Source organism: Sinohyriopsis cumingii, chromosome 16, assembly GCF_028554795.1.
Source record: "Sinohyriopsis cumingii isolate HCF-2022 chromosome 16, ASM2855479v2, whole genome shotgun sequence".
NCBI classification, from domain to species: domain Eukaryota; kingdom Metazoa; phylum Mollusca; class Bivalvia; order Unionida; family Unionidae; genus Sinohyriopsis; species Sinohyriopsis cumingii.
In genome coordinates this window covers 76010811-76029782 of record NC_142976.1, presented here as the reverse complement: position 1 = coordinate 76029782, position 18972 = coordinate 76010811, and the positions used below count along the sequence as shown (strand labels likewise).

At 33.8% G+C, this 18972-nt stretch overlaps 2 long non-coding RNA genes across 3 annotated transcripts in view; one reads left to right on the top strand and one right to left on the bottom strand.

Moving 5' to 3' along the window:
* Window positions 1-3487, bottom strand: part of LOC149780823 (uncharacterized) — a 51200-nt gene extending 47713 nt beyond the window's left edge. For both annotated transcript variants that reach the window (XR_016415143.1, XR_016415146.1), the window contains exon 1: window positions 3409-3487. This is a non-coding gene — a long non-coding RNA (uncharacterized LOC149780823). The remainder of the gene's footprint in view (window positions 1-3408) is intronic.
* Window positions 290-16879, top strand: LOC149780822 (uncharacterized). Its single transcript, XR_016415148.1, has 3 exons — window positions 290-405; window positions 1178-1272; window positions 7798-16879. It is a non-coding gene; the product is annotated as an uncharacterized LOC149780822 (long non-coding RNA).
* Window positions 16880-18972: the final 2093 nt, after the last annotated feature.

Below are 18972 nucleotides of genomic sequence, written 5' to 3'. Positions count from 1 at the left end.
ATTTATCTATCTTGCCGACCTTTGATTGCTTTTTATTGTCGAATACAAAAATAATAAATCACTGACTTAATCAATCAGCAATCAATACGTATTTTGATCAATATTTTTTTCCGTCGCATATGACTCCGATACTGAATATGTCGTCCACTTGCATTAAACAGGTCCATTTCTAAATACAAACGTCACGTATGATTTAATTGCTTGTATTGTAATAACATAGGTATGGCTGATATACAATGACACTTTTCTGATTGGTTATCTCGATATCGTGTGCTCAAACCTGGGTTTTCCACTTTGCAATACTGCAGTTAAGTGGTATGGACGATTAACACGGTGGTCACAGTAATCTAGTTTTTGAACAGGATCTCTAGCAAAGTTTGACCTCAAAACAGCATTCTTAGTCAGGTATGTTGTATTTTAATCCATTATATTCTCTTGTTCGCTTGTTTCTCTATCAATATTTTTATACAAGGTATTGTTCCAAGAAATGGCCTCTCTTAAATAATGAAAGTAATCTTAAGCTTGAATCCAATTTATCATCATTCGGAACAACCGTGGACATGAGATACATTGAGAACAATACTAATAATATGCACATTAAGCCTAATATGATTCGCAACATCGAAGTACAACATACTAATACTGTTAATAATAATGTAAAAATGTCTTTCTGTCTGTCTACCCCAATTTGCACATAATACTGTCCCGCTGATCTTGTCGAAACTAAGTTAAAGATTTAAGCATCCTGCTTTACCAGCGTGTGTGTGATTGATTGATTTAGGCTTTTAACGTAGCTTTAACCATTTTTCAGTCATATCGCTACGATGTCTGCAGTGTGGCAGTTTATAGTGATGTCTAGCACTGGGGCATTATGTCGCATACATATTAGCATTTTGTCCCATCCAGTCACATTATCCTGATACCAGGCCGACCAGTCCTAACCCTAACCTCTTAATGCTGAACGTCAAGTCTTTGTTATGACTCGGCCGGGGTTCAATCCTGTGACCTCCCGCATCAGAGGCGGACGCTCTAACCACTTAGGTCACCGGAGCAGTCGCTTTAACAGTAAGAATCAGATAAATCAATAGTTTCGATTTATATTCATTATTATTACTATTTTTATTATTATTGTTATTTTTATTATTATTATTATTATTATTATTATTATTATTTCCAGAACAAAAATATCCTTTAAAGACATGGTTGTGCGTTTTGTGGCCTTTGCATAAGCGGATTCCTTTTGGAGAGATTCTTCACCAGACCTTCGTGAATGTGAGTATGTCTTTTATCCTAAGAGTTAGTTCGCTTGCTGGACTTTATATATTTGCAGCAAGTCACACTAGCGTCACTACAGAAAATGGAACAAGCATATAAGGCAAACCAAACCAAAAATTTGCGTGTTTTCTATTGCACTGGTTTTAAAATTAGGGTAGGTAGGTTTTTAAACATTATATATATATATATATATATATATATATATATATATATATATATATATATATATATATATATATATATATATATATATATATATAACAGTAATAATAATAATAATGATTAGTATATATAATGTACAAAGCGTTTTAAGTACAGGGCTAAACGGGCTCATGTCGATGCACAAGTCAATTTCCATATTTTTTTTAGAAAATGTTTTCCCTGTGAGAAAAAAGTGTTTGGGTCGGCAACGAAAAACAAGGATGGTCAGCCGACCGGAAACACGATTTTTGGGTGTTCCTATCTTAATGGGATAAAAGTGGCATCATGTTCATTCTCAAACGGCTGAAGAAAAAAAAACAACTACTGAATCATGTAAACTTCTTGATATTATTTAGAATGAATCGCGGGCTTAAATTATTTGTTTCCCCTCACTCGATTGACCCCCATCCCTAAAGTTGCCACAACATCTAAAAAAAATTTGGAAAGATGTCAGCAGCAATTCCCCCCCCCCCCTCAGATTTAGTATCAGACACTTACCATGTTAATGTTTCCAAAATAAACAAAATTTAACATGAAAGCCCACCCCTACTCAACCAGTTCTCTGAAAAATCATTTGATGAGTGCCTCTATACGAAGCAAACGAAATTATTCGAATATAATTTGAGCACTAAATGGTCGTTGCAGCATACTGTTATTCTGAAGACAACAAACCCCGTCGTCGTTTTCCTCTAAATTTAGTAATTTATTATCTCAAAAGAAAAGTAAGAGTTTCTTAATAATGTATAAAGTTTTGGAAAAAAATTATAAAATAATAACATTTGATTATTATAGTATTGTATTTGGATATGAACGTTGTGCATTTTGAAAGCAAGCCTCCCCAAGATCCCTTAAAAGCACGGTACAATTGGTGTTCATTTAAAATATACAACCCCACCCCCACAAAAATATATCACAATGTAGACTCTATCTTTAATGCTACTTAGTTTTAAGAGAACTTTGTTTGAATCGAGTTTTATTTGGGCATGCACTTGTTTTAATTCTCTTTTTTGTGCCTGAATACAAATGTCACGTGGTACAAAATGATGACTTGCGCATAAATAATATAAATTAATTTGGGTTGCTTTTCTTGATATTTCACGGCACATCAACACAGGCAAGTAATTTAATGCAAAGACAAATGGAGTTAAGTACTTTGCACAAGGAGACGCAAGGTTAGCTGACTCGGTCTGATCGGCTGGTAAGACTCGAACCTGCATCCTTTCAGTCGCGAGTCCGGCGCTCTAATCACCGAATCACCGCGGCTTCTTCCTCAGTTTGTCGCCTCCTCTTATGACATATTGTAGAGCGCATCGGGCATAAGTCTACATTCCCAAGACATTACGGAGGTACAGCTGATGGATTTATTTTTGACCGAGACCAGCCAAAAACAAGACTTTTTATCTACAACGTTTGATAAATATTGCTATTAACGAGGACAAAAAAAAAAGAGGCTAAAAATAGAAAAATTGCGCAAATTCGTGATGCAGAATTTTACGTCTTCGCCAAATCCGTGTAAGACGTTTGTTAAGTATTTGATGGTGCATATATGTATATGGTCGAGTCCCGCGCGCGCGCGCGCACACACACACACACACACACACACTTGCTCAGAGTAGAATAAAACAAAAAGATTTTGACCCAATATGTTCTAAAAAATCGTCTGCATACTCCACATTTTCTTGCAAAGCTTTTTCCACTTTAATGTGATCAGAAAGCGTGTATATCAAGCTGTTTACCTGAGGTGTAGAATCCAGGCAAAGTTTACGCGTCTGGTTCAAGTAGCAAATTAAAATCTAGGTCAAATATTGCACAAACAATCTATATATATATATATGTATGAAATATATTCCATATTCTCGATGTATATACATTTAAAGTGACTTTGCCAGCATGACTTTTTATACCTTTGCTTCTTTCACACGATATACATACCTGTGAAAGGAAAATATAAATATCCAGTGCATTTTACATCACGAATGGCTAGAGAATGTACATATACAGTCAGGTTTGCTCATTTTTTTTATTAAAAAAATTATTGTTTAGGCGCGTCAGGGATGGTCATGTGACACGGTTTTCTTGATTTGGGACAACCGAAGACTGTTTACGCAGTGTGTATTGAGTCAATTGTTATACGCGGTATAGCCTTACGGTTTTATCAACAGGTAGCTGACGCGAGAGCTTAATTTTGAAAAAAGAACAATATCCTGAAAGAAAATAATCATACCAATTAACGAAATTGCTTCAGATTACTCATATGACCCGTTCTGACACCGGTCCATGTCTATCATACTATACAAGAGGCTAGACCAACAAGTAGGTTTCCCTTTTTTTTCTTCCCTTCTTCAAACATTATTGGAAGTGGAAGCCAGAAAACAAGAAAGCGGAGACCTACTTGTCGGCCTAAAAAGAGGCCAAAAGTATAGAATGTTCCGAATGAATTCAAAATAGTTTTGATATTAATACGACTACATGGTCTTAAACTAAGTAATAAAAAAGAGCAAAATCCAACAAGTTTTGGAAAATTCAACAAATAATTAATTTCCCTACCCAAAAAAAAAGGGATAAAAAAGTGCAAATTACAAAAGAACTTACAGTATTAAGAACTGAATCCCAAATAGTCCAAAAAGTTCTCTCACCAGTCCTAATCAATAAAGTTCTAATTAAATTCCAGGGGGGTTCGAAATAAGATCCAGCTCTGATGGAGGTGATGTGCCTGTAATCTTGCATGTACTAATTTACCAGTGGCCTGAAGTGTGATGATGAGTTGACAGTCTTCCAATTAATCACAATAATATAATTCAAGATTCCTTTGTCTGAATTCACTATAATTTCAAATTAATGTTTGTGTCCATGAATATTTTGTTACAGCACTCGGTATTTCCAGTGAATAATAATTTGAATAAACAATTCCACCCAAAAGAAATACATGTACTGAACACAACAGTAAGATTAATTCTGCTACAAGATGTTAAAGCAAGAATTAATAAAATAAACCAGATTATAAAAAAACTAATACACAAAGGAAGAGCCAGAATGAGTCAAAAAGTTCATTTCTATAAAATTCTAAGTTGTGAACAGATAGAATCTGTTACTAAAATTACAATACTGAATGTGAGGTACAACAGGTTCTTCATGGGTGAATTCCAGTAATCCAGACCCAGACTCAAATATGTATACCTCTATTGATAATGATCCTAATATTTAGCCCATTCTCATAGAGAAATATTAACTATGTATTATCTGTTTACCAAAAGAAAAACATCAGTTTCCTTAGTCAGGTACACAGTGAACATGATTTTGGACAAAGTCAAGTCCAAAATACAATTATACATAACACATAATCATGGGAAAAAAACAACAAATTAAATATACATAACAATGTATCACAATGATATAATCCAGAATGTCTTTAAATGAGTTCCCAATGATCACAAAGTAGTGTTTTAGTCCAAAAAGGCAATGAGCACTTTGTAATTCAAGAGAATAATTTAAATAAATAATTAATCGCAAATTATATCTGGACAAAACTAAAAATGATTCACAGACTGATCATAAAACAGGAATAAATAATTGTTTCCAAAATTATATAGAATTTCATAGGGAAAAACCCAGGTCTTGAACTCAAATCAAAGTAAACATCTTGTTTACTTCTTAATATCATTAAAAAAATAAGGTAGGAAGTACCCTCAATTACTGACAAAAATTAAGCACACAATATAGATACGCATAACACCTCCCCTCATAAAGAAAAAGAAAGATTTATACAATAAAGTTTTCTTTTTCATGTTAGTCAAATATACATATGATAATAATTAAAATTAATAGGAAGATTCTTACAAATGACACTCAGTTTTGTTACACAAAATAAAACAATTTAGTACTTCTATACACATGAAGGTGCATCTGCAGTCTCATTATATTTTCCATCAATGTGTTTAATGTCAATATTGTGCTCCTACTGCATCATACTCCATCTCAACAATGCAGTGTGTTTGTTTAAAAGTATACTTTATCAGCAGGGCCATAGAAAGTTTGTGTGGGAGGAAATGGCACCAAACACTCAGAAAATAAAATGCTGCAAACTCCATGAAAGCCCCCACCACCATTGCCCACCTGTGTCTACCCTATGTTTGTATGAAAAACAAAAAATAATCCCTCCCTTTGTATGTGTAATTCAGCATTGGATGGTAGGTATAATAATATGAGCTACTAGCTTTATAATGGTTTTTTGGATAGAAAATATAAGTACCGCATATGAGCTACTCCATGTTCAGTTCCCATTAAATTGAGTCCTCAGTGATATTATATGCTAAAATTCACATAAGACCCATACAGACATTATGTTCAGTTCCCATCGAATTGAGTCTTCAGTGATATCATATGTTAAAATTCACATAAGACCCATACAGACCCTATGTTTAGTTCCCACTGAACTGAGTCTTCATTGATATCATATGTTAAAATTCACATATGACTCATACAGATCCTGTGTTCAGTTTAAAATGAATTGAGTCCTCAGTGATATTATATGCTAAAATTCACATAAGACCCATACAAACCCTATGTTTAGTTCCCACTGAAATGAGTCTTCAGTGATATCATATGTTAAAATTCACATATGACTCATACAGACCCTGTGTTCAGTTCCCACTGAAATGAGTCCTCAGTGATATTATATGTTAAAATTCACATAAGACCCATACAGACCCTATGTTCAGTTCCCATTGAATTGAGTCCTCAGTGATATTATATGCTAAAATTCACATAAGACCCATACAGACCCTATGTTCAGTTCCCATTGAATTGAGTCCTCAGTGATATTATATGCTAAAATTCACATAAGACCCATACAGACCCTATGTTCAGTTCCCATTGAATTGAGTCCTCAGTGATATTATATGCTAAAATTCACATCAGACCCATACAGACCCTATGTTCAGTTCCCATTGAATTGAGTCCTCAGTGATATTATATGCTAAAATTCACATCAGACCCATACAGACCCTATGTTTAGTTCCCACTGAACTGAGTCTTCAGTGATATCATATGTTAAAATTCACATATGACTCATACAGACCCTGTGTTCAGTTTAAAATGAATTGAGTCCTCAGTGATATTATATGCTAAAATTCACATAAGACCCATACAAACCCTATGTTTAGTTCCCACTGAAATGAGTCTTCATTGATATCATATGTTAAAATTCACATATGACTCATACAGACCCTGTGTTCAGTTCCCACTGAAATGAGTCCTCAGTGATATTATATGTTAAAATTCACATAAGACCCATACAGACCCTATGTTCAGTTCCCATTGAATTGAGTCCTCAGTGATATTATATGCTAAAATTCACATAAGACCCATACAAACCCTATGTTCAGTTCCCATTGAATTGAGTCCTCAGTGATATTATATGCTAAAATTCACATAAGACCCATACAGACCCTATGTTCAGTTCCCATTGAATTGAGTCCTCAGTGATATTATATGCTAAAATTCACATAAGACCCATACAGACCCTATGTTCAGTTCCCATTGAATTGAGTCCTCAGTGATATTATATGCTAAAATTCACATAAGACCCATACAGACCCTATGTTCAGTTCCCATTGAATTGAGTCCTCAGTGATATTATATGCTAAAATTCACATAAGACCCATACAAACCCTATGTTCAGTTCCCATTGAATTGAGTCCTCAGTGATATTATATGCTAAAATTCACATAAGACCCATACAGACCCTATGTTCAGTTCCCATTGAATTGAGTCCTCAGTGATATTATATGCTAAAATTCACATAAGACCCATACAGACCCTATGTTCAGTTCCCATTGAATTGAGTCCTCAGTGATATTATATGCTAAAATTCACATCAGACCCATACAGACCCTATGTTTAGTTACCATAAGGCTCAAAGTGAAATCCAAAAGTTAATGTTCCACAAGAACCAAAGTGATATCCTAATGTTGATATTTGCACAAGAATGATACTACAATTTTGCCCTATTAAAATTCCCATGTTAGGACCAATTGTAAAGCCAGTAGTGTCACCCCTACAATGATAAAGTCACATATAGTGCATACCTCCTCCCCTCCACATTCTTTGGTGGGTGGGTGGTAGATCCTGTGAAGTAGGGTTTCATGTCACAGGTGATAGTTGGTGTTTGTCATCTCTGATTATCTTGATTGATTAGTAAGTTTTTAATATCAGAGTTCATTGGCAGAGTTTCACTTCAGGTTTCGCAAGCAAGTTTAAACAAAAAGTTATAATAAGACACTTTGTTTTTTCATTCAACTTTCATGTTTTTTAAAATTACAGAATACGTGCCCAAGAAAAATCCTGGAATGGACAATCCAATGAAGGCCTTTTGTGTCGTTCTTGGTGCAATTTTCCTGGTGATGGCTCTAACTGGAGTCATCATTATTTGGCATCGCCATCGCCTGGCCAAATTTTGCAAGACAAAGTTCATGTTGCAGAAAGAAGTGCCAGTTCAGGTAGTGGAAGGGACCAAGCAGGAGCAAGAATTGCAGCTACTTCAAAATGTGTAGAGTTTATGGCTCTCAGTGATGGCTGTTAACATTGCTTTCACTGTAATGTATACTTGTACTTGTACTGAATGTAGAGAAAGATTTTTCATACACTTTAGGGTTATGTAAGGGTTATATTTCATCTTTGAAATTCCTGAAGCACATTCCTTGATTTTTTAAATATTTTTTATTTATTGTAATTTCCAAACAGTGAAATTTTTTTCACAAATCTCAAACTCACAATATTGTAGAAACAAGAAAAGATATTGCATTAAAATATTGTGTCTAAATATTCAACTGGAAATTCATGAATGTTGAAGGGTATTTCTATTGACAAAAGAAAGCATGAATGAATTTTATTATCAACAGACAGTGAATACAAAATAAATTAAATCCATCAGAATTTGTGATTTAATAAAGAACATTTTTTTCTCACATGGAGATTACTATATCATGCATATAACTTTCCAATATATGTGTAGATAAAAATATTGGTCAGATTTAAGTGAAAACTGCCATAGAAATTAATAAAATTAAAAAAAGCAATGGGATCCAAACTCTCAGAATCTGGTCTTACGTGCAGATGTTTTACAAAATGTGATATACCAGCCAGCAGTAAATAGCTCACTAACATGGCCTACATAACTTTCTACTAAGCAAATTTTTCACTAGTAATGAATCAAAGATATTATAATAGATTTAGAGGCAGATTAGGAACAAGAATGAAAATCGGTGTACATTTATTTACTTGTTATAATGTCAAATGACCATGAATTGCAACTCCAATCCACTGCTGTACTTTATGAACTGAAAGGTCCAAAACAGCTGACAAAAATCTAACACTTCATTTTTCTTCACATGGTTACAGACAATATAAAATGAAAATTGCATAAATGTTGATATAAACTAAAAAATAACTTCTACAGTGTTATACATTAACATTAAAAAATCAAACAATTATCCATTCATTGTTGCCAGTTAATGTTCTGGATTTCTGCAAAAAGAGTATATTTTGAATAGATCAGTTGCGCATAATGAGTATACAGAAAGAAGACCAAGGTGTGCTCAACTTCTGCTTATATGTTTGTCTTTTTTAAAGTATGTCTGTGTGAGTGTTAATGTATAATGCCTGGATATGGTGTGTTTAATCTAGGCTTATGAAATCTGAGCACTTTCCCAGCTAGAATGGATTTTATTATGAGACCAAAGCTGGTGAATGAGTATGAGAAAGATTTTGTGAAAAGCTCTGAAGGTATAGCACTTTCTTGCATTTCTCTCAGACTCGGTATATATGTTTATTCAGTTTGTCAAAAGCTGAAAAGATGAGTGACCTTCAAGACTGGGTTTTACGTTTTAAATTTACAGCCTAGATTTTAGTACAAGAAAAAAACTAGTAATGAAAGCATAGGGTGATTGTATGTTATCATTTGATGCTGCTTTAATGTTTGTACCTTTTTGTACAATTTATGTGAAATATTTGTTAGGTCTGCAAATATTTATTCTGTAAAAGTTTGCACACCAAAAACACAGTTTAAAATGTACTTATAAAAACAAATTATAAATTAAACTTGTTCAAGGATTAAGAACCAACAAATATCAGATAGTATGGAAAATTAGAGACAATACTTTTATTTAAAAAATGAAACAAAATAAAAACCAAAAAGAAAGCAAAAAATAATAAAAAAATAAAGCCCAAAATGAAATTAAAAAGAAAACATGCTGTGAAATCATTCATGAATTTTTGTGGTTTAGGAGGAAACAGATGACATGCTAAAATTTTGTGTAGTCAATGTTTGCCTTAAAAAAAAATCATCACAAAAAATTGGGATTGAATTTTTTTTATTTATTCATTGGCCTCTCCATCTCCCACTCCCCCAAAAGAAATTAAATCCTTTATGAATGTCAGATTTTACAGCGTGCTGTACAATGATTAATATTAGCACATGTTAACATAATTGGTGCACTGTCCTGAGCTGTAATAAATCTGTGCCAACATTTTTAATATTATTTAACATTTTTAAATTAGACCTGCACTATAATAATGATGAATCTGCACCGAAAGGGCTATGTAAATATTAGCTAATATTAATTGTTGTACAATATATAAAAAAAATTGCTTAGTAAAAGTCTCTCATTAATTTAGAGAGGCGGTATTGACTTTTTGTATATTAAAGTCAAAAAAAGTTTTCTTGCATAGAAATAAACATGGTTTATAACATACACAAAGTATCATACAAGTGGAAGCTGAAGACAGGGCCATACCTATCACAGTAATTGTGAATGTATGATTATGGGCCATACCTATCACAGTAATTGTGAATATATGATTATGGGCCATACCTATCACAGTAATTGTGAATATATGATTATGGGCCATACCTATCACAGTAATTGTGAATATATGATTATGAGCCATACCTATCACAGTAATTGTGAATATATGATTATGGGCCATACCTATCACAGTAATTGTGAATATATGATTATGGGCCATACCTATCACAGTAATTGTGAATATATGATTATGGGCCATACCTATCACAGTAATTGTGGAATATATGATTATGGGCCATATCTATCACAGTAATTGTGAATATATGATTATGGGCCATACCTATCACAGTAATTGTGGAATATATGATTATGGGCCATACCTATCACAGTAATTGTGGAATATATGATTATGGGTCATACTTATCACAGTAATTGTGGAATATATGATTATGGGCCATACCTATCACAGTAATTGTGGAATATATGATTATGGGCCATACCTATCACAGTAATTGTGGAATATATGATTATGGGTCTGCTATAGTTAACTTGTTGACAAGTAATATCTATGTCTCTGTCGTGTTTCCACCACCTTTCTGTTCATCTTCCATTCCTGTTATGTCTTTTAATAAACCAGGGTTCCCACAGGCCCTTCAAAACCTTGAAAGTGCTTGAATTATAAGATGGCAAAATCAAGTACATTGTTTATGTACTTAGAAAAGTCAGTTCTTTCTATCCATAGGTATTCAGTCTATGGGTATTTGTTAAAGGCTGTACTTGATATACATGAATAAAGTTTCATGATTTTATCTACTGCATATAAGAGGTATAATTCACAGTAAAAATGCAAATGTTATAAATTCGGTGACCAAGTTGAGGAAACTGATTTGCCAAAGTGTGTACATCTATGCCATTCTGTAAATCAGACTTATGCTTAACAGGGTTCATACAGCTTTGGAAGTATAACATTCAAGACAGTTTAAAGAGTTTTCAAAATGTGGGTTTTAATTGTTAAGGGTCCAAATTCAAGACAGATGATGAGAAGGTATACTTTTCTTTCATATACTTCTGAAACAACAAACTTTGTATCAATCATGTATGTTTTCCTCAAATGTACTGTAAGTAAACCATAGTTAGAATAACTTCTCTTTGAATCAATGCTAAAAAACCAGGACTGCACCTGTTTTATGAAAATTATATAAATAACACATGACCTAACTCTAAAAAAATTCAAGAACTTTCAAGGACTTATTTGACACATGCTAATTAGCAAGCATCTTCAAGACTTGATTTTGCCATCTTATAATTCAAGCACTGTCAAGGTTTTGAAGGGCCTGTGGGAACCCTGGTTTATTATCAGACACAACAGGAATGGAAGATGAACAGAAACGTGGTGGAAACACAACCGAGGCATATATATTAATTGTTAACAAGTTAACTCCTTATGTCACTTTTAATTGTCCTGCAACACCAGTTGGTGGGTGTTGCAACATTGCATTGCCAATATCATAATCACAGGTTGAGCCCACTCCTCTAGAAACCCTGCAAGGAAGTGAAAATGACAAATACACAAAGACTGCAATTACATTGACATTTTTTATGTCCTTGACCAAACTATGTAATGCAGTCAATGCAGGAGGACATGTGATTTGTGGTTATGATCCCTGGCCAATGTTGGGGATAGGAGTTACATATGATTAAAAGCATGCAGATTGTGAAGTAGTTTTAGTTAGATTTTGAAATGATCATTTTGCACTTTGTAAAGTTTTTAACAACCACAATGTTTTGTGGTTTAACAGCTGATATAGATGAATCTAAGATGAACAGACATGTATCTTGGGCAAATATTACACAAAAAGAAGTACCTTTGAGAATGTTCTTATGTGTTTAAATTTACGAAATATGTATGTAGATGTAAAGATAACTGTGACGAGATGACATCTTTGATGTGAGAAAATAGTTACAATGAACATGTGCACAAGGAGATCAAGAATTTGGAGGTAAATAGTTTTTCTTTGATAATTTAATGAATCAATTAATTCTGAACAAATATGTTTAGTGTATAACATAACAAATTAATGAAATGTACACGAGTATTTATTTCAAACTTACTAATAAATTATTGTAAAAATGATTCAATTATTTAGAAATTTAACATTGAACAAGAACAATCTGAGTAATTGTGTGTCTGTCTGGACACAGGCAAACAACTGACACTACAATCTGCATGTGTGTCTGTTTGGACACTAGCAAACAATTGAAATCTGAGTGTGTCTGTTTGGACACTAGCAAACAACTGACACTACAATCTGAGTGTTAATTTCATAATTTACTAGTATAAATTGCATACAGCTTTGCAATTATTTTCTCATTGGTTCTTGTTTTGTTTGTGATGTGATTTTTAGCTGATTGTTGATATGGATCAATATGTTGTTGAATATGATTGCAATATGTCTAGAATTCTGTTAAGATGAAAAGGAAAGGAAATTCTCTCCATTATTTTTGGCTAAAGATATTTCATCAACTTGAACTGAAAAATCTACATGGAATATCAAATCACAACTATAAGTTCTGTATATATTATATTAATTGATGTTACATTTATGAAATATATATGTAGATGTAAGAGTTAACTTTATGACAAATAAGACAACTTCGATGTGAATAAAACAATGCTTTAACAATTAATATACAGTGAACAATAATTTGAAGTGGTTGTAAATCAGACATATACAAAAAAAATTCAACTTGAAAAATATGCAAGAACATTGTGAAAATATTTTACACTACAAGAATGAAGAGTGCATTTTTCATAATGATTGCAACACTTCATGCAGCTTTGATAACATCTTCCCTTTTCTTTGGAATTTATAATTTCATAAGTTTCCCTTAATTAAGATTCGATAGTGATCATAAATTGTCATCAATTTGTTGTGTGCAAGAGTCTATAACATTTAGTAACTGATGTTTGTATTAATAGAAGTTGAAATTTTTACTTTATGAACTTAGTAAATATTATGGAATTATGCTAATTAGGGCTTTAAATGTTATGCCATATTCATGTAAATAGTTTTGACATAAGGGAAACTATACCCATGAAAGTATTAACAGTATATATGACATTTTATCAGTTATTGGTCATTACATACCCACCAAAAGTGTGTAATGTCATGATGTCAGTATGTCTATTATATACCCACCAAAATTGTGTAATGTCATGATGTCAGTATGTCTATTATATACCCACCAAAAGTGTGTAATGTCATGATGTCAGTATGTCTATTATATACCCACCAAAAGTGTGTAATGTCATGATGTCAGTATGTCCATTATATACCCACCAAAAGTGTGTAATGTCATGATGTCAGTATATCTATTATATACCCACCAAAAGTGTGTAATGTCATGATGTCAGTATATCTATTATATACCCACCAAAAGTGTGTAATGTCATGATGTCAGTATGTCCATTATATACCCACCAAAAGTGTGTAATGTCATGATGTCAGTATATCTATTATATACCCACCAAAAGTGTGTAATGTCATGATGTCAGTATATCTATTATATACCCACCAAAAGTGTGTAATGTCATGATGTCAGTATGTCCATTATATACCCACCAAAAGTGTTAATGTCATGATGTCAGTATGTCCAAGTCAATCTGCCTGTTGCCCTTTTAATTTCTGTAAAATAACTTTACTTTTACCTTCTACCTTCATCAGTCCTTGTGGATGGCTTACATTTGGGGTAACAAAAATGCATACTGATGTTAGGGTCAAGGTAACCATGACTGGAAAAAATAAGGAAAATGAGTTCTGTACAATATTAGCTCTACATCACTGCATGAAAAGAAACTATTTTTGATGGCTTGCATGTGGAGTGATTATAAAGTTTATCAATTATGGGGTTGAGAGGTTAAAGGTCAAGGTTACTTTGACTGAAGAAAAAAATTATTTCTGTCAGTACCTTTGAGCTTTTAGACACCAAAATCATTAGATTTCTTTCTTGCCTGAAGTGAAAGTCATGCACAAAGCTTGGTCCAGATCTGTGGCATAGAAGTAAAGGTCAAGGTCAATGTGGCTGAAAGATGAAATATGGTTTCTGCAAAAAATCTTTGGTTCTTAGTGATGTACCTTCACCAAAGTTTGAAGACAAGCTTGAATGAAAGGTATGAAAGAAGCATATATATTTTTAGAGTCCAAAGGTCAAAGCTTAAGGTCATTGTTAATCAAAAAAAAATAGGTCTACACAATAATAAAATGCCTTAAGCAAATCTTGTATGAAAGTTGCCCTCAGGGTGAGAAACAACTAAATGTTTTGAGGTCCTGCAGGTCTATTAAAAAATGTTTTCTTTGCAGTACATTTAGTTCTAGGCTGAATATCATGACCAAATCATGTGAATGGCTTGCACATGCAACAAAAAATAGACCTATTGACTTTGGGCTCAAAAGGTTCAAGATCAGGGTTGCTGTGACACAAATTAGGGAAAAGGTTTCTTGACAGTAACTTTTATTACACAGCACATAATGGCACTAAGTTTTGATGATGGCTTGCTGATATGGGAGGGAAATATGTTGCTTAGTTTGGGTTGGACAGTTGGAAGATCAAAGTCACAGTGACCTAAATAAAAATAGTTGGTTTTCAATCTTTTTCAATAAAATTCACACTTGAGTTGGTTTTTAGACAAGAATGAAACCCATTGATGGTATGGTCAAAGGTAATGATCAAAGTCAGAGACCCACTGGTCAACACTGTTGAGAGTCAACGGTGCCCTCATAGTACATGCGTACAAGAGTATCAAGCATGAGATGGACCTATAATGTAACATTAACTCTTGTTGATCTTTATGCTACTATACTGTACTGAATTAGCTCTTTTTATACAAATATTTTGTGGATGAAATGTTCAAAATGTTATAGTATTATTGTATTAAAATAATCTATTTCATCTGTACAATATATTATTTGTCTTTCAGCACCAACTTAAGTTGTTCTAAACATGCATATAAATTACCCATATAAACCAATCTTTAAAATGACATGATACTAAGGTGTCAGTCATATTGAGAAGGCATTTTGTAACTAGTAACACATGATCTGTGTCATTTTGATGTAGCTGCTGAGTAAACGCTGCTCAATAAGGTAGTGACAGTTCGTTGTTTTCATTCAATACTTGTAGCACATACAGAATGTGTGTGTTAACACAAGAGGTAACTCTGTGTAGCACTATGTCAGACTGATTTTATTAAATTAAGATAATCAATTGCTTGAGTCTGTGATAGGAACTAATTTTGTTAGGTTACATAACAATGATGTCAGGACTTTCCACAAATGTACATATTTATAGAGTTAGTGACTGTTGTTTCAAGCTTGAAAAGATAAGTAACTCTTCAGAAAAGAAAATGGTTTTCTAATAACACACTTTGTACAAATATGGGTGAATTTATTTGTGTACAATCAGACTAAACTTGGATTTTATACTGTTTGATTCTGAGCTGGGTAGGTAATATAGTATCTTTTTAATTTGGTGAATTTTTCTTCCTTTTCTACACATTTTATGTACTCCAGTAAAAGATCAGTTCTAAATATTTTTCACTAAAAATATCCTACAGTATTGGTATATTTGATTCTTCATATAATCACTTTGTCCTTTGTTTTATTCTGAATATCTAAATAAAACTTTTTTAAAAGTAGTGGTGTCCTGCTTTACTTCAAAATCTGTGATAGGACTGCTAAGCTCGACTACTTCAAGAACCGATAGAGGGTAGAAACACCATTACAGTACCTCACCTGGTCTTCAGACAGAACAGCTTAAAATAATTTTCTTTAAATATATGATAATAACTTATATATAAATGTTAACTTAGTGAGTAAAACAGTACAATTTAGGTCAAAAGGTAATGATCAAAGTCAGAATGACCTAATTTTCACTCAGTGGGGTATCTCGTTGGAAATGAACTCGCTTATTAAACTCATTACCTGGCCAAGAATAATACATTATTACAACAATGAATCAGAGTCAGAGAAGCGTAAATGCAGGAAAATTCAATCTACTTTTGATAAAACAGTGTGGTAATCCAACAGGCACATTCTTTGCATCAAGTTTAATGACCCTACGAGAATGTTGTCTAAACAAAGAACATAGTACAAATCATTCAAGTGGAAATAAGGTCACCATAATCTTCTTTTGGATTTGAAAACCTGTGGCCTAAACAGATACATATCTTCATTAAGTTCCATGACTTTACTATAAATAGCACCTGATACACATTATATTACAAAGCTTATTCTAAAACATTCCCCAGACAGCATGTCAGGAAATGATGTTCTTTTTTATTACTTAGTCTATTAGTATTTAAGGCTGTTAATAAAGACGATATAAGCACAAAAAATGAAGACATTTTCATGAAAGAAAAAGAAGTACAGCATAGTAAAATGGGGCAACCAGGACAGACACTGATGACAATGCCAGCATCACTGTATGAGCTGTATTTATTCTTAAAATAGTTACCTGCATGACTATCAACTCTGTTCATTCTTAGAAACATTACAAGCATGATTGTGAGCTTTTAAAATAGGAACTTTTCAGTAAATTATCTCTCGAAGAATATTTGCCTAATTAATGTTCAGAGCTTAGCTCAACGATCTCCCAAATCAAGCATTGTCTTTTCCATCAATATCATATAGCTTAAGGACAGTAACTCTTGCCTATTATCTCCTCTTGCTGTCACCAGGTGGTGTTAGCTTCAAGCCGAGTGCTGCCTCAGGCATGATGCTTGCATTTTCAAGGAAGTTTGATAATTTAAGTAATGTGATCAGGTAAGTATTCTTGGAGAAATATAATTTACTGAAAGATTTGCTTTCTCCTTCAGATATGTTCCCCATTCACATTAATATATATCTGTGTGTCTAATTATGAAGAAATGAATGTAGTCTTTTTACTTGTTAAAATTTCCCAGGCAAATCCAGCTGTAAAAGTGTAATGAGTATGTTATGCTGACTTCAGCTAGGTCTAATCATCATCTGTGCAACATTCACTGGATCTACCAGATTCAAATTTTGCCTTTGTGAAGCTAAATCCCCCGAGATTAAAATTTGAGAAGGTTGACTGTGCCTGCCAGCAAACAGCTATTATGTCTCAGATTGAAATGCATTTTAAAATGAATCTCACAAAGATTGCTCTGATCTCATGAGCTGAAATCTTCATGAGACAACTATGCTCTTTTGATACTTCAGAGTGTACCAGATGTATGACCCACATCAGCCACGATGAAGGGTTATATTCTCTTGCCATGTCTTAGCCAGACAAAAGAGGCATTTTCAGATTCCAAGAATCTTCTCCATACACTTCAAGTAATGCTTGAGAGCTTGGAAAGGGTCTTATTGGAATACCTTTTTCAATTTATCTAAGTAGCAGAAAGGGCATTTGACAACTTCCTGATTGCCCACTGACAGCAACCTATTCTTGGCTACAAAGCCTGCAATTAGCATGTAGCATGTCCCACCCAGTCACATTATCCTGAAACCAGGCTGACCAGTCCTAACACTAGCCTTTTAATGCTGAGAGCCTAGCGAGGCAGCTATCAGTGCAACTTTTATAAGTCTTTGGTATGATTCTGCCAGGGTTCGAACCCATGACCTCTCGCATCTGTGGCAGATGCTCTAACCACTAGGCCACTGGAGTGGTCCATGTCATTCGGTATGCAGAAAGAATCATCTGATCTGAACTGTAGTGAGTTTCGGTCCACTGAGAGGGCATGTGACTGGTTCACCCTGCTTGCTGAAGATGAAGCTAACCAGAAACATGTTTTGCATGATGGTAACTTGAACATGGTACTAGCTAAAGGCTCAGATTTATCTGAATTGAGGCATAATATACTGATGAAGGATTCAATCTGGAAGGAGGGTGAGAGGTTTTGGTTTACCTGGGTCAATCTGGAAAGAGGGTGAGAGGTTTTGGTTTACCTGGATCAAAATTGGCCAGTAAATCTGATAGAGCTTCTTCATGATCAATATCCCCTCTGTCATGATGTCTTAAAGTGTCAGATATCATGGAGCAGTAGCCTTTGATGGTAACTAGGGCCAATTTTTTCTCCTTGAACAGCCAGAGAAAAAAGTCAGCTAGTTGCGGATTGAGGCACTCTAAAGGATAATGTTGTTGGTTTTGTACCCATCTCTGAATACAAGCCACTTCCATTTATAAACCTTCATGCTCATGAGATCCTCTCCATAACTAAAGGTTTAAATTCTCTCCGTTGCAAGGCTCCCATGCCAGACATGAAGGAGGAATTGGTCTGGACAAGAATGGACTACCTATGAGTATGGCAGCTTGAGAAGACAGATTCAGCTTGGCAGATCTGTCATTAAATTGAAAAGACTGTTGACCTTGGGTTTGTCTCATCTGAGAAGGGCTATCAGAATCTTGAGTTCTTGAACTCATAACTTCTTCAGTGACCCAAAAGGTGTTGTCCTAAGTAACAGGGTATGGTAAGCTTGAGTGATGTTGAATGAAGACATACATCTTGTCGAATCAAATTCAAGTTGGCAGAGGCAGTCTGACCATTCACTAAAGAATGATGTGCTGATCTGTTGATGACTTCCACAATTTGAGCTATTGCCTCCCACACATGAAAGATAATGATAAATTAGCGAGCTAAAAAATAGCAAACCAAATCCAACAGTAATGATAT